The sequence below is a fragment of the Syngnathus floridae genome, chromosome 6, assembly GCF_059516105.1.
Source record: "Syngnathus floridae isolate MCC-2025c chromosome 6, RoL_Sflo_1.0, whole genome shotgun sequence".
Classification (NCBI taxonomy): Eukaryota; Metazoa; Chordata; class Actinopteri; order Syngnathiformes; family Syngnathidae; genus Syngnathus; species Syngnathus floridae.
This window is the reverse complement of record NC_142418.1, coordinates 5,948,060-5,963,172: the sequence shown is the minus strand read 5'-3', so window position 1 is coordinate 5,963,172 and position 15,113 is coordinate 5,948,060. Positions and strand designations below refer to the sequence as shown.

Here is a 15,113-nt window from a genome sequence, read left to right as displayed (position 1 = left end):
TTTTTGTTTCTCTTTTCATATGAAGTTGAGCATGCCTATGATCGTATTTAAAAAAAAAATGCTTCTGGAATTACGCTAACAGTAAGAACAAGCATCACTGAGCAGATAATCATTTATTGCATTGAATCCCATAACCTAAAATAATAAAATAGAGCTAACATACAGTATGTTAGCGGTACATGCAGGTAGGAGATGTAATCCTCAAATCGCAAAGGCAACAAATATAACAATGACTACGTATATAGAAATAGATGCGCGTCCTTCCTATGAAAATGCACACCTTGCAACCCACGGCAACCTTCTAGTCAAGCTGCCTCTGCTGTTGTGGACTCGGAGGAGAATAGTAATGAGGGATTGATCGAGCCCACCGGCAGAGGCTGCTTGACCCAGTCGCAGCAGAACTCATCGTGGAGATCCACAAAGTGACGACTAAACAACTCCGAGGATGCCGAGACACGGCGAGGTGCGACTAAGAAACATGTACTGATTAACACAACGGGATTGAGGATTCTCTCGGTGTTTTTTGATTTGATGAGACACGATGAAAAGAGGTAAATGTGTCGCATCGGCGTTTCTTGTTTATCACATGTACAAGTAATTGCTTTTAGCCCTTTGATTGGTGCAAGAAACATTCGCGTGTAACGTGTCGCTCTGCTTACTGCATCCGAACAATGAACACGATCCGACTGAAGTGCTTTGATTCACAGTACTCGCTCATGGCCTAAAAAGACAAGAGTTGGATATACAAAAAAAAATGGCTTTGGTATCACAACTGTCCTCAGAAAAAGATTGCAATAGGACAGAGAAGTGAAAGCCATGATTCCGAGATCACTCGGGATAAGCTTCTTGTTCACTTAACGTGATCCATCCGGGAAGACAAACATTACATTCACTAGTTTTACAATTATGATCAGATTTGGGTGCCCCGTTCGGCTGTGCAATATTGCTGAAACAACTTCGAAGACAGAAGTCATCTTTTCTAACCATGGCCTCCATATTAGAGGTACTTTTTCTTCATCTTGTTTGTAAATTTCCCCATAAAACCCTGAAAAGTCACCCACAAATGAATTCCTCTGATCACCAACCTAGAAAGTTCATTTGTGAATTTGATAAATCCTTGGAGAAGTCCAACATCCAGCGTGAACAACTTGAACACAATGTCTGAAAACCACCAAAGAGCACAGGCGCCCCTCAAGTTCTCTTGAGTGTAACTTCATAGCTGAGAAGATGGGGAAACTTTTTTTTTTTTTTTAGAAGACAATATTTTCAGATTTCATAAAACTTCACAAAGCTGTAAATAAGTGACAACAAAAGGTAAAGAGGGAATACTGGATGAAACAGCTGAAATCATCACATTTCGTGTATATAGTAGACATAACTTGATAAATTCCTATTTTCATGAGGTGCTATATGCCCATCAAATGAGCTTTTATGACTCTATTTGAAAGAAACTAATGCTCTAGAAATAGTCCGTCATAACCAGTGATCCAAACATTCTGTGATGGAAATCTGCAATTAGAAATGAATCCCAACTTCCTATGATTAAAGAAGCAACGTGGCGCAAAAAGGGATGAAGAGATGGAAAGTATTCAGCCTCACAAACTTGAAGGAAGTTTGTTTTGGCTCTCTAACATATTCGAATTTACAGCTAGAAACTGGTTCTGAGGTTCGAGTCCTGCATACGTCCAGGTAACAGTAGTGGCGTGACCTGGAATTGTGACCTGGGGTTTACTGGCTGCGACAAGGGAGGGGGGGAGCTTGTTGCATCCTCAGAGGCGATAGCTTGAAATCGGTCTTGTGTGCGATGTAAAGAGCCGTAAGAGCCTGAGATGGTCTTTATTTCCTGTGTGAAGAGCTCGGCTGGTGAGTCATTACTCTCCCTGATGGTGCACGAGGTCTGAATGGTAAGCGGGCTGTGAGAGTTCTTGGGCTTGGGAGGCTCGCTTTGGTAAACTGTCCTTCCCTTCACAGGGCTCTGTAAACTGGGACTGTGGAGGGGAGGAGTGTAGCAAGGCGATGCTTCCGCCGAGCCGTACTGGGTCAGGGAAGCGAGGGCGGATTGCTCGGGAAGAACCTGCGGCAGGAAAACCGAATGGAGGCCAGCCAGGCTGTGCTGCGCCAAAGACGCGGCGGCCCCGGATGTTCTACCGGAGGACTGTGTGCTGGTGATGATGGGGAAATGGGGCAAGTTCAGAGCGCCGGTGATTCTGCCTGTGCTGCCATGACATGACCCCATCTGCTGCGTGATGGCGTGAGAGCTCTGCTGGAGCTGGCTTAGAATCGGGCTGACAGAACTGGAGATCAGAGGACTTATAGCGCAAGAGGAGGGGGCTGGGAACCTCCCGGCGAGTCTCGCCGTGTCTCCCTGCTGGGGCAAACCGACCGAGTGAGGCGGGGTGGTCATGGCTCCGTGGAAAGGTTGCGAATGGAGCTGAGCGGCGCAAGTGTAGGAGACGGCGGCCTGGTTGATGCGGAATATCGAGGCCAAGTCCGAGTGGGGGTGATGGTGGGCGGTCAGAGTGGGAGGGACCAGGGGCTGCAGACTGCTGGTGAAGACGGGCTGGGATGTCACAGTGGGCGAGGGCCCCGTGGAGAGATGTGATGCTCTGACAGAGGCCAGAATGGGAGTTTCAACCTCTGCGCGGAATTTAGTGGAAATCACGGGAGAACTGGGCACTGACCCGCAGATGCTAGATGACAGCACTCCAGGATGGGTTCTTCTTGGCTGGCTGATAGGGTCTTTTAGGGGGCCAGGGATGAGAGGATGATGAAAGAGGATGGGGGGCAGTTGGGCGTGGTGAGCCAAAGCCAGCGCCAACGGCGTCGTGGCCGCAGCAGCTTGGAGCGGCGCCTGAACAAGAGGGGCCCAGATGACTGGGGTGGGTGACGAAGGCGAAGGGGGGATGTTTAAGATCTGCGCGTTGCTGCTCTGGATTAGCCGCGTGCACTGCGCCATATCGCGGTCATGCTGCACTATCCTTTGGATAATCTCGTTCTCTTGAAGGTTTAATGTGCCGGAACTTTGGTGATGTTGGACTTTATGTTGAAGAACGGAGTTCCTCTTTCCTGTAGTCAAGAAGAGGTAGAAAAATGTGCGAATGATTTACCACAAAGTAACATCAATGTATATGCTAGTGACAGTAGCCTCAAAATTACCCACATGATATAAATGAGTTGGAATTTTTATTCCCAAAAGCTCTTACCAATACGGTCAAGCCGGTCGAGGGCCACTGTCTCAAATGCTCTCCTCATCATGGGATACTCCTCCAGAACCTCATTGAAGTTGTCCACCGAAAGAGAATAGAGGCGGCAGTAATTTTCTGCTCGCACACTAGCGGTCCTTCTGCCTCGGGTTAAGAGGCAGATCTCTGCAGGAAGGGCGGGAAGAATTATTTATTATTCATTATTTACAGAGGTCAAAATGCAAAGCAAGTATCATATTTTTCAGACTATAAATAAAAGTTTGGCTGGTCTGATAACTGATACTGAGACATCTAAATTCTTCGTCCCCTAATCGTGTTGACTTTCGTTTGGCAAATACTTTGGTGCATTAATTATTTCCACCAGGGTCCTTAACATAAAACATAAATGTTGAAGGAATGGGGTCGAAATACAAAAAGTCCTACCTAGCTACAAAAACAGATATGCTCAAACCTCATTGAATAAAGTACATAAGCAGAAAAGTATATTCACATATTAAATCAATAAAAGAAACACTTTAAGCTTATAATTATACCTACACACCAAATCAATAAAGAAGACATAACTAGACATTTTTGATAAATGGTAATGAGAAAGGTTTTTATAACTTTATGATCTGATATATATTTCTGAGCACTTTGAAATAACAAATGACTTTTGATATATTGCCTAAATAGCTTAATGACCCTTAAGGAACTCTGTAATGCATGCCTGATGTTTTTTCTCTAAATCATGGACACGGCCAGAGTCGTCTTGACCGTTCAGTACTTGATTGTATCTTATGTTTTGACTAATGCTAGATGCCAGTTTTTGATTACTACTGAACGCTCTGCACAGAGGAAAATATTTTGCCTAACAAAGAAAAGATACGGTTGGAAGCATGATTAAACTAAGAATAAGCAAAGACATGAAGTATCAAAAGAACAGCAATAGATTAAGAATGTCACAGCCAAAAGCTAACATAATTTTGTACAAAATGACAAAATTGAAAGAATGGGGTACGACAGTGTATGTCCAAGATTGGAGAAGAATGTTCACAGGAAGGTCACGTGGAGATAAAACCAGCAGGTGCCAGAGGGAGCCAGCCAAGGACTCGGCCAAAGATGATCGCCAAGGCCGAAAGACGGGATGGAAGACAACAGCCCCCACACACACCGAATCGCCCATAACCAGCACCCACTCCCATGGCGAACTTGCCCCACCCCAAAGACTCATCACCCATCAAACTCGGCCCACACTGGCATGTGCAGCTGATATAGATAACCAAAGAACCTTGAACGTTGCCTTTTCTGAATGGAGACTTTCCGCTCTCGAAGGGCCCAGCGCTGTATTGTACTTTCCTGAAAACAGAGCTGTCTGAACAAGAATTGTGATTGAAATCAACCAACCTGTGTAAGTCTAATTTGTGCTTCAGCGTCTTAGCATTTTCCTAAATCCGAAGAAATCAAACGAGCACGCAGTGAGTAAATTGGATAACAGGTGATTGGCAATGGCTTTTGCCGTGAGGCGCAGATAGCGCGCTCCCTAAATTGTGGACAAAATACAACAATGTAAAATGACGTACTCATAAATTCTTCCTCCCTGTAGTCTTGGATTTTGGCCAAGAGCAATTAGCTTAATTTCAAATTGAAACCGGGTCGTCTGCATGCTAAAGCATACAAAACGTATTTTCCAACACGAGAGTGTGTGGGTTGGAGCCATAGAGTGCACTCCCTTGCTATTAAATTCCAAACGCAGCCTACACACTAAAGTCTAAACCAATAAGCAGCTTGCGCTTAAACAATTTTCTTTACGTGTATTGCCTGATTTCGAGTGAGAGTCAACTCTTCTCTTTTTGGTCTCTGTTCGTGTAAAAAAAAGTGTAAAAATCCCCTCCCCAAAATAGGACTGTACATAAATACACTCTAGACTGATAGATAGATATATATTCTACATTGGTTGACTGGTGTGACATAGATAACCCAGAGCAATTTATAGCGCTGAAAATATGAAATTTCAATTCAATTCAAAATGTAAATAAAATTTTAGGAACAATTATTCTAAAAAGGATAGATGGCTGGATAAATAAATAAATAAATAAATAAATAAATAAATAAATAAATAAATAAATATTTAATTTTTTATAAATATTGAACTTTTTTTTCTTCATTCCTGAAACTAAAATAAAACAGAGTGGTTTCAGTCAGGGTTAGCTGATGAAACATGAAGAGCGTTGTATGAACTCCACAGATGGAGCACTTAATGCAATTTCTGCAGCTTAGTTTGTCCTGACCTAATCTGTCGTGCCAGATCAGAAAAAATAAATTAAGCGCCATTTGGAAAAAAAAGAAAAAAAAGACATATTTTTTAGGGCAGACATATTGAGGATATTGTGGATACACAATCACACAGTGTCTCTCATGCTCTCACTTTGGTGTCCTGTTTATTGATTTAATTCTATTTTAGTCATGTGAACACATGGGACTGCTGACAAATTTATCGTCTATGTGTTTGTCCTAACACATTTTCCCTTCACTTTGCAATTTCATCTCCGGCGACATGTACTCACCCCAAAAAGCTAAGCACGGACTTATTCGGTTTGACAAATGTCAAATAGGCTTCAGGAAAAAAATATTCTAATAAAATAGCCTAAATTATCATTGATAAAACACAATTCAGCTATAGCCTAAATAATGTGTTAAAAATGGGGAAACCCCACAGATGGAAGCAAACAAACAATCTCCACCGCTTTTAGTCCCGAGCCCCTTTTAAGGAGATGATGTGGACAATTTTTCCGAGCCACAACGTGGAAGTTAATCTGCTGAGTGCCTGAGCAAAATAAATCAAAACAAGGCAGACTATTACCACTTCTTCACATCAGTGAGCCGCCGCCAGCCACGGCTTATATTAGTATGCATTAAATGGGCCATTGTATTACCTCCGAAATAAGAGCCGTCCGATAGCTTGGTGTCTTGGCTGTTTTTGGTCAGGACGCTGACGACCCCGTGTTGGATGAAGTACATTTTCTTGCCGATGGTTCCCTCTCTGATAATGTAATCGCTCGGCTGGAAGACCTCGAAGCGTAGTTTGGTCAACATGGAGGTGACGAAGTTGGGATCGGCGTTGGCAAACAGAGGCATGGAGGCTACCAGTTTACGGCAGTTGAAGTTGATGATCTCCTGCGAGGGTGGTGACGAGTAATGCAGGACAAATTATTTGCTGTTACTTAAGAATATGGAATGGCACACTTTGTAACATCTGTGAGACATTTGCACAGTTGATGAGTTGCAATTATTATGAAAGCCGCGCGGTCAGAATCGCTCGATTAACGAGTCTCTGGCATTTACTAATCAGATTACATGACTATAAACATTATGCTGAAAAGATAGAGCTTGATTATGCGTCGGCCATTTAGACCTATTACGATCATCGTTTTTTTTTTTTTTTAAATTCCGGGGCCACAAAGAGAAATAATTCAATATATATATATACATATATATATATACATATACATATATATATATATATATATATATATATATATATATATATATATATATATATATATATATATATATATATATATATATATATATATATATATATATACATATATATATATGTACATTTCCACAAAAATTAAATGACGTTTAAAAGATCAAGCCAGTCAGTGGCGGTTAAAGTGAACGTCAAATGTAAAGCCGAGGCTTTACATTTGATTTGATTACATTTCCAATGTAATCAACATATTTATGACCCAATAGCATTTATACTGGAGGTAAAAATCCCCAAAGCAGATTACTTCTGACCTCTCTCAGTGGTTCATTCAGCTCCTCCAAAATGCTCTCCTCGTCAAACATCTTCCCTTGGTAGCGGTGCTCGTAGTAATCGTGGATTCTCTGCCGCATATCTGCGGGAAGTTTGTGGAAGGACATGTACTGCTCCACCTGTTTGTACTGCGAACACAATCCAAAAACGATGAGACAAAAGTCAGCAATTTCTTCACAAGGCAAAGTATTTCATAATGAAGGCAAAATCCAATGTCATGTCAAATGTAATAGATTAATTAATCCGTTTGAGCATTGGCTCAGGGTTTGACTATCATGTGCCTCAACTGTCAGGCCATCTGTGAAACCTCTCCACTGCGTAGGTTTGGTCCTTTGCCCCATCTGACAAATACAGTTGTGCTCTGCAAGCTGCGGCTAATGTTATTAACAACTGTGTCCTTCAGCAATGTACCCTCGCCGCAAAATGGACGGTGGATGCTACCTAGGTTTCGTTTTTGTCCTGCTTTAAATATGCCAGCACTCAGGCTGTCTTTGTTGAAAGAACTGAAATTCTTGTCACCTTAAATGACACTGTCTGTCATTATCTAACCTCAATATTTGATGTTTTTGACAAATACCGGCCTTACCTTTTCTTGGTACTGCCTCCTGGAGGAGTCCAGCGACTGAATGAGGGCAGTGGCATGCCCTACAAACATGGCAAAACAGGTTGCGCCCACAATCATGCTGAGGATGGTAAGCCACACGTCGGCCATTCCGATCGGCGGATACAGCCCGTAACCGATGCACAGCATGTGGCTCATGGCTTTGAAGAGGGCGTAAGAATATTGCTGACCCCATGTGTCATTCTGGAGGGGGAAAATGAGCAGAAAGAACATTTACTGATATCTTGATTCATTGCATGCGGCGGTGGACGGGAAAGGCAGAGATGTCAACAGAAGCCTTGACCTACATTCACAAATTTATTCTCAAGTGGCAAGTGACGACCTATTAGGATCATTTTTGTTTTCTGTAGTTTGTATGTGAATAAAAACATACCACCATCTTATTTCGAGTGACCCAACAATCAGGAGGGAAGTCCTGCAGCATGGGAACCAGAAACTGCAGACAGCCATCCCAGTGACACAGCAGCAGCATCATACCAATCAGGTTCATGATACGCACCATGGCGCTGGCCAGGTCATACGTCATATGGAAAACCTGACAGACACAGATTATCAACATTAATGGATGTGAAAAAATGTTATGACTATGTACCGTAAATAAATCTCTGAAATTTGAATTCTCACTCATGCAATGAGAGGATTTGCAAAATGGAGTCTGTTCTGTTCTCTGTGTGCTGATGGCCACAGTTGTCCTATAGTGCTCTTAATCTTTTATAGAGAACAAAAGGCTATTCCAATATTACATAATAACCTGCCGCCACTGTTACTATATCGCGAAGAATCCAGCCTGACATCATTGTATATAAATTAGTGTTGGTGAGTATCAATATTAAATAACTCATTGTGGACAAATGTGTGTCGAATTTTTTTTTTCTAATTTACTATCGATTATATGATAACACTGCAGTGTGTGCTATATGAAAAAATCATACATCTTAAATGAAGGAAATCCGTTTTATGAGACTTATCATTGCACTGCCAGGTGTGCAAAATGAAGTGAGGATTTTTACAGATTTTTTTATTTTTTTATTTGGAGCCTCAGAAAACAATCTCACCCTACCAGCTCAATGTTGCAAAGTGAAAACACTATTTTCTCTGGACCCGTTCAATCACGACCATCAATTTTCCTTCCCTTCTGGCGCCGCTGTGAGTAACTAACTAATTGCTAGCTGAGGCTAAATACAGTTTATCACTCATTAGAGTCTGTGTTAAATATACCTCCTCCCACTGGTGGATGTAGCGGATGAGTCTGGAGAGGCGTAGCAGGCGCAGCAGACTGAGAATTTTGGTGAAGCGTACAATCCGTAGGGCTCGCGCAGTCTTGTAAAATTCAGAGTCAATGCGAGTCTCTACGATGAGAAAGATGTAGTCCACGGGTATAGAAGAGATGAAATCCACCACAAACCAGCTCTTCAGGTATTTGATCTTGATCTTTTGCGGGTCAAGAACGATCTCTGTGTTGTCCTCTTTGACGATACCCGTGCGAAAGTTGAGGACCAGGTCCATAAGGAAGAAGGTGTCCGAAACCACGTTGAAGACGATCCAGGGCGGCGTGTGCTCGTCCTTGAAGAAGGTGATGCCCACAGGGATGATGATGAGGTTTCCCACCATCAGAAGCAGCATGGTCAGATCCCAGTAGAATCTATAACATACAGAAAAAAAAAACATTTGTACACAATGGATTAGTTGGAGCTTGGAAAAAAAATAAGTCAAACTTTTTTTCAGTGATAAGTATTTTTAAAATTTTAAATACCATTCGTTATAAATGAAAAATTATAAATGAGATAATACTTTTGTAGCGGAGCCAAGGTCTTAATTTTTTTATGACATGAGGCGCAAAAAATACAATGAATGGAACATTGTCATATCATTCAATGTTTTCCAACCTTTGTTAAAAAAAAGAAGTCTCACAAAAATGGCCTGAAAAGTTTTCATCCTAATATAATGAAAATCACAAATTTACTTTACTTTACAGTAACTGAAAACACATCTGACATAAGAGATGTGCCAGAAAAGTTCCAGGACAGTGTCACAAAAGATATTTTTTCAAACCAAACCCTGTCAAGGTCAACAAAGTTGTCCCATTCATTATGTTCTCAACCTTGGGAATAAGGTAAAAAACACAAAGCTAGGCTGGGTAAAAATAGAAATTGCTCCATCATGGTGAGGTTCTTCTCAACCAGGAAGTGTCAGATGCTCAGGGCTTTGTGAGATGCCGTGTTGTCGCGGGTGAGGCAGACACAAATTGCATGCTTTTCTGCTGGATACCTCTAAGGACATGCTGCCTCTATTTTTGCCCAACATTGTGCTTCAGGGCACAAGGATGGAGACTAAAAGTCCATCTGATTTGCTCATAAGAAAATATTGATTTTCACACCTGACTCAAGGCTCAGGAATCAGCACCAATGCACTCGCTGTTCCATCTTGAGCTGCGTGACCAATTGATTTTAATCATCATATCTAGATCGTCTTTGTTTTTGCATGCTGCATTAAATTTCTCCTTGAAGTAGCTGATGCATGAAGGACCTTTTATAAAAGTCTACCATGACGTGATTTCAATCTAAAGCACAGCAATAATCGGTCCGCCTTTTCCTAAATACAATCTAGAGCACGTGACTATGTGACGGCACGTGCAATCCATCTGAGAGAACTAATTAACCTCGAATCGATCAATGCACCTGCACCAGCAAGCAGTGAGAACAAATCAAACGCCTCCACAGCCCCAAAGGTACTTGTGACATGTGAGAGCGCATTATTCAATGGATCCTCAAGATCAAGTTGTTTCACGACAGATGAACATTGATCAACGGAGGATTCACTTTAAACAGAGCTGATTAGATTAGGCTTTCCCCATCCTGTCAACACGTGTTAATGTAATCCATGGTTGAATAAATGTAAGCAGCTTGGGACGCTTATGATTGCAGTAAATTGATCCGTAATGATGATAATGGAAGAATTTTAGGGACACCACAGGAATTGTTTGGTAAGTTTCATAAGATCTGAAATGAAATAGTGTTTGAGGTAGTGTGTTAAAGAAAGCATTAGCCTTGCTCTCTTCATCTGCCTGTTGCGGTGACACAGTGGTCCTAATTGCTCATCCCCTCTCTGGCTAAATCCACCGTTATCTCCTGGGAATCCATGTCAACTCCACAAGTCAGCTCCCATCAGCCAGATGTTGAGTAGTTAGCATTACAGCTCTGCACACGGAACAGCTGGACCACAAAAAAAGTGTGCAGGGGACAGTGCATTACCGTTCCCCCTCTGCAGATTCTCCTGTGCACGCAGCATTCGACCCACAAAGATCAGGCAACTAACTGGTGCAATCTGCCACATGGGTCAAAATAAAGCTCGCAGTCGCGGGTGATGTGCACCTCTCCGGAAAGGAATCTTGCACGATTTAGGTCAGAGTGCAACTCGGTTAAAAGGCACGAGAGCATAAAGAGAAAGGAGTTAAAGTGAACACAAAAAAAGGGCTTTAAAATGTGAAAGGAGCTTAGATCAATCAGGACAGCTGAAAAACATTTGTGCTGGAGATACTTATCTCTTGTTGCCAGAGCGTAGCTGAAGCACAACAGCCTGCGTGGGCTTTGTGGCTTAACACACACCTGTATTTCCGCTGTATATACCCACTGCAGTCATAATAAAAGATGGCAGCCATTCATCACACGGCAGAGTCGGCCGGGATGGGGACGGGTGAGCCTACTATACTTGTTGACAACAAAATGGAGATGCAGCAATGTCAGATTCGGGGTTCGAAGGTCAAATGACTCGGTTGTGACCTTCTTTTGTGGTGTTTGTGTTTTCCATCTTCCCGCATTACAAAGTGGCGATCAGTAATGATGGCCAAATGAAGCTTCAAGATGATTCATGAACCCGTTGTTGTGTTTACTTAGACCTCTAGATGGGACTCTGGTCACCGAAGAGCTGAAATGATTTGCCATTTCTTAAAATCCTCACTTTAAACCAACATTGCTATCTAGAGGAGCCAAAGAATACAACAACTGGTTCATGAAGCTTCATTTTCCCATCACGAGTGATCAGTTCAAGGTCACAAATGTTCACAAAATGTTCACAGACGTTCACCTGTACTTTTCTTATCGTAAGGGAACATGTTAAAATTTACCTTAGGACAAAAAAAAAAAACTGTTGTCGAACTTCTGCCGACCGATTGGTGAACATTTGTGAGCTGTTGATATGAGATCAGCCCACTTTCTGAGTCCATTGGCAGAAACTCATCCATCCATCCATTTTCTGAACTGCTTTGTCCCCACGGGGGTCGCGGGCGTGCTGGAGCCTATCCCAGCCGTCATCGGGCAGTAGGCGGGGGACACCCTGAACTGGTTGCCAGCCAATCGCAGGGCACACAGAGACAAACAACCATCCGCACTCGCACTCACACGTAGGGGCAATTTGGAGTGCTCAATTGGCCTACCAAGCATGTTTATGGGATGTGGAAGGAAACCGGAGTGCCCAGAGAAAACCCACACGGACATGAGGAGAACATGCAAACTCCACACAGGGAGGGCCAGAGGTGGAATCGAATCTGCACCCTCCTAACTGTGAGGCGGACGTGCTACCCAGCGCGCCACCGAGCCGCCTGACGTATTTTACATCTTTTTTTTTTTTCTAGTCTTGTGACGTGAATCTACTCTTACCAAGATGTCAAAAAAGTCCACCAGCTCCAAAATGACTAGCAGTGAATTTAAACATTAAGGACGGTTACAAGCAATTCCTTTTGTGGCTGCCTATTTATATCTCAGTGGAAACAACAGTATAGCAGCAACCACCGTAAATATAATATTCAGAGTGTGCACTTAAAATACTTGGTGGCGTGTCCTAAAGTACCGTGATGACATGACACCTAGTACACAGCAAAGAGCAAACATCTGGCTGTCTTGATTCCATTCCAATGTCACTCCGTCCGTCCGTCCGTCTATGTCAGCATGTTGCGAGCGGCACCCACCCCATCCACAACATCTCCACTCCATTAAACTAATTGTGCTGTCATAATCCCACCTGATGTGTGCTTCTAATATCTTGAATGGTCATGTTACCCTATTTTGATTACCCCATTTCCAAGCCCCTGCTGCATTCACTCTAATCTAATCCACTGGCCTCACTAAACGATAAAAAAAAAAGTGTAATTCAAATGAGTGGTAATAAACAGCAGTGACGCGAATTGTTGTACAACAGTGTAGGATGGCTGAGTTTCCAGATATAGGGCAAGATGGGGATGGTGGGCAAGATGCTATTAAGTGTCTGCCTCAATAATACAGGATTGCAATATAATTTTTTATTTATCCAAACATTTGTTTGAAAAACTGAGTTGATCTGCTAATTTAGCAGACATTAATTGATTCTCCACAAGAGTGACCTTTACAGTGTGTGATTGATAAATCTTTAGTTGAAGGTCATTTTCAGAAATTTGGCCATATATCTAGCCAAGTTTAGTTTATTTTGGCACAAGTTAATGAATATTGTGGTTTGCAGTGACTGCACTGGATTGTTTCTAAAATGTTACCGATTTCAAGTCTGAACAAGTACTACAAAAGCACATAATAAAAATCCCCTTTCTAAGTATTTCAATCAATGCAAAGCATTGCTTTCAGCTATTTGCATAGTTTTAATACACTTTTGGATGAATTAACTGATATGTGGGCCTCACTAGTTGGTCAATAAATGAATTTGTAATTCCAAAAGATGTGTAAAACTTTCAGGTCGACTGCACATGAATTACCTAAAATCACTGTATGGGTGTATAATCCAGAATCCAGCAGATTTGACGCGTTCCCGCTCGTGCTCCACGGCCCTCTCACTTCCCAACATCCGCAGTGAGAACTTGTTGACTCCCGGTTGGAGCATCGCCCCGAACTGTCGGTGCATGAATCCAGCTTGGTAGAGGCGCTCATCTTCGGGGATGATTTGCTCTGTCCCTTCCAACTTGATAAAACTCGTCTGGTCGAAAACCGACGATTGGCCGGGCGGCGCGTCGCTCAGTCCCCCCGCTGCCGGGCCGCGCTCCGCGGAGGAATTGTCCCCCGCACCCCCGTCCGCCTCTGGGATGAGGCAGCGCTGCTCCGCCGGATCTGACCCATTCGAATGACGCCCGCTGATGGAAGAGACGCTGCCCCTAAAACGGCGACAGTCCCCGTTCAAGTTAGTCTTCCCGGCGGCATCCCTGCTGCCCCCCTCGATGCTCCTGCAACTGCTTGCGGGAGACAAAGAGGACAAATGTCTCAGCAGAATACTTTTCCTCTTCGTGTCCTTGTCGCCGCTGTCTCCTTCGTCCACCGCAAAAGGTCTTTGCCCAATGTTTTGCGGCAGGCTGTAGAGCCGCTTGCGCATGGAGGACTGGAATCTTTCCATTTATTTACGGGAGGGAAGCAGCAGGGGGGCGAATCATGTAGGTATCATGCATTTGGAAAACACTGAGGAGACGCATCGGCAGGACGGGTCCGATTTGACACTTGGGACGTGCCTCGCGTTGCCACGCCAGAACGAATCCAAACATTGGTAGATGCGTCAACAATCAAAGTCCGTCCGCAGCAGGTAAACGCGTGTCAGATCCAAAGCGTGCAGATGAGATGGCATAAGGATGCAGCGTGCTAAGCGTCGGACGTGCGGCAGGAGTAAAAGAATGTGACTGCTGCTACTGCTGGTGAGCTCCTCAATGACAAAGCATGGTCTCCGCCTCCCTACAGGATAAATGCGCGTTGTCAGCACAAGGTGGTGACACGCATGCACGCACCTGTTTCCTGACGCCCCTCATCCGTCAGCACTTGGACGCACGGTTACTCCACTATTATTGAACAAAGATATTGTTCGCGACACATCAATCAATTCATGTACAAAGCACAGATTTTTCTTTTGTTTCACCTATAATAAGACATTTGCATAATATGGTTTTACTTTGCAAAAACAAACTAGTCACTAAATAATTTCTCAAAACATTTTTGGAGTCTATATAGTGTGATATTGCTTGTTGTTTAGGTTTTTTTTATATCACAAATTTAAATAATGTTAAACCATCACTTTAAAATAGCTTTTAGTTTAACTTTGTCTCGATTATTTGTTAGGAGGAAATGTTCAGCATCCTGTAATGGACAACGATTGCAATGTTTTCTTAGAGGTTCCACTGCATTACTAAAATGTTAGACAAAAGATTGCCCCTCCCCTTTAATTAATAATGAAAACGATCATGCAAACAAAATTATTTTGCAGTGGCCAAAAGTAACTTTAATTATCAGTTCTCAAAGCATTAGAGGCTTATTTCTTTCTTTTATTTAGGATTTCAAAATACTGTATTGAGCAAGATTAATTTGGCCCTAGAGCAGCTTTAGGCATGTGCCACTTAATGGATAGAGTCCCTTACAAACGGCCAACAAATCCTCCATATTTAAGCAGATCACTCCATCTTTAATCATCTAATTCTGTGCCATGTGTGTGCTGCATGGACAGCTGTTTGCCAGAGTGCAGCTGAGAA

The 15,113-nt window shown here is 42.8% G+C and overlaps 1 pseudogene across 1 annotated transcript; it reads right to left on the bottom strand.

Annotated features, from left to right (window-relative positions):
* Positions 1-98: 98 nt before the first annotated feature.
* On the bottom strand, positions 99-14,349 carry LOC148396119 (potassium/sodium hyperpolarization-activated cyclic nucleotide-gated channel 3-like; annotated as a pseudogene). Its single transcript, XR_015858929.1, has 8 exons — positions 13,368-14,349; positions 8,849-9,272; positions 8,004-8,165; positions 7,595-7,813; positions 6,990-7,136; positions 6,119-6,359; positions 3,204-3,368; positions 99-3,066 (listed from the first exon to the last, which is right to left on the bottom strand). The product of XR_015858929.1 is annotated as a potassium/sodium hyperpolarization-activated cyclic nucleotide-gated channel 3-like (transcript).
* Positions 14,350-15,113: the final 764 nt, after the last annotated feature.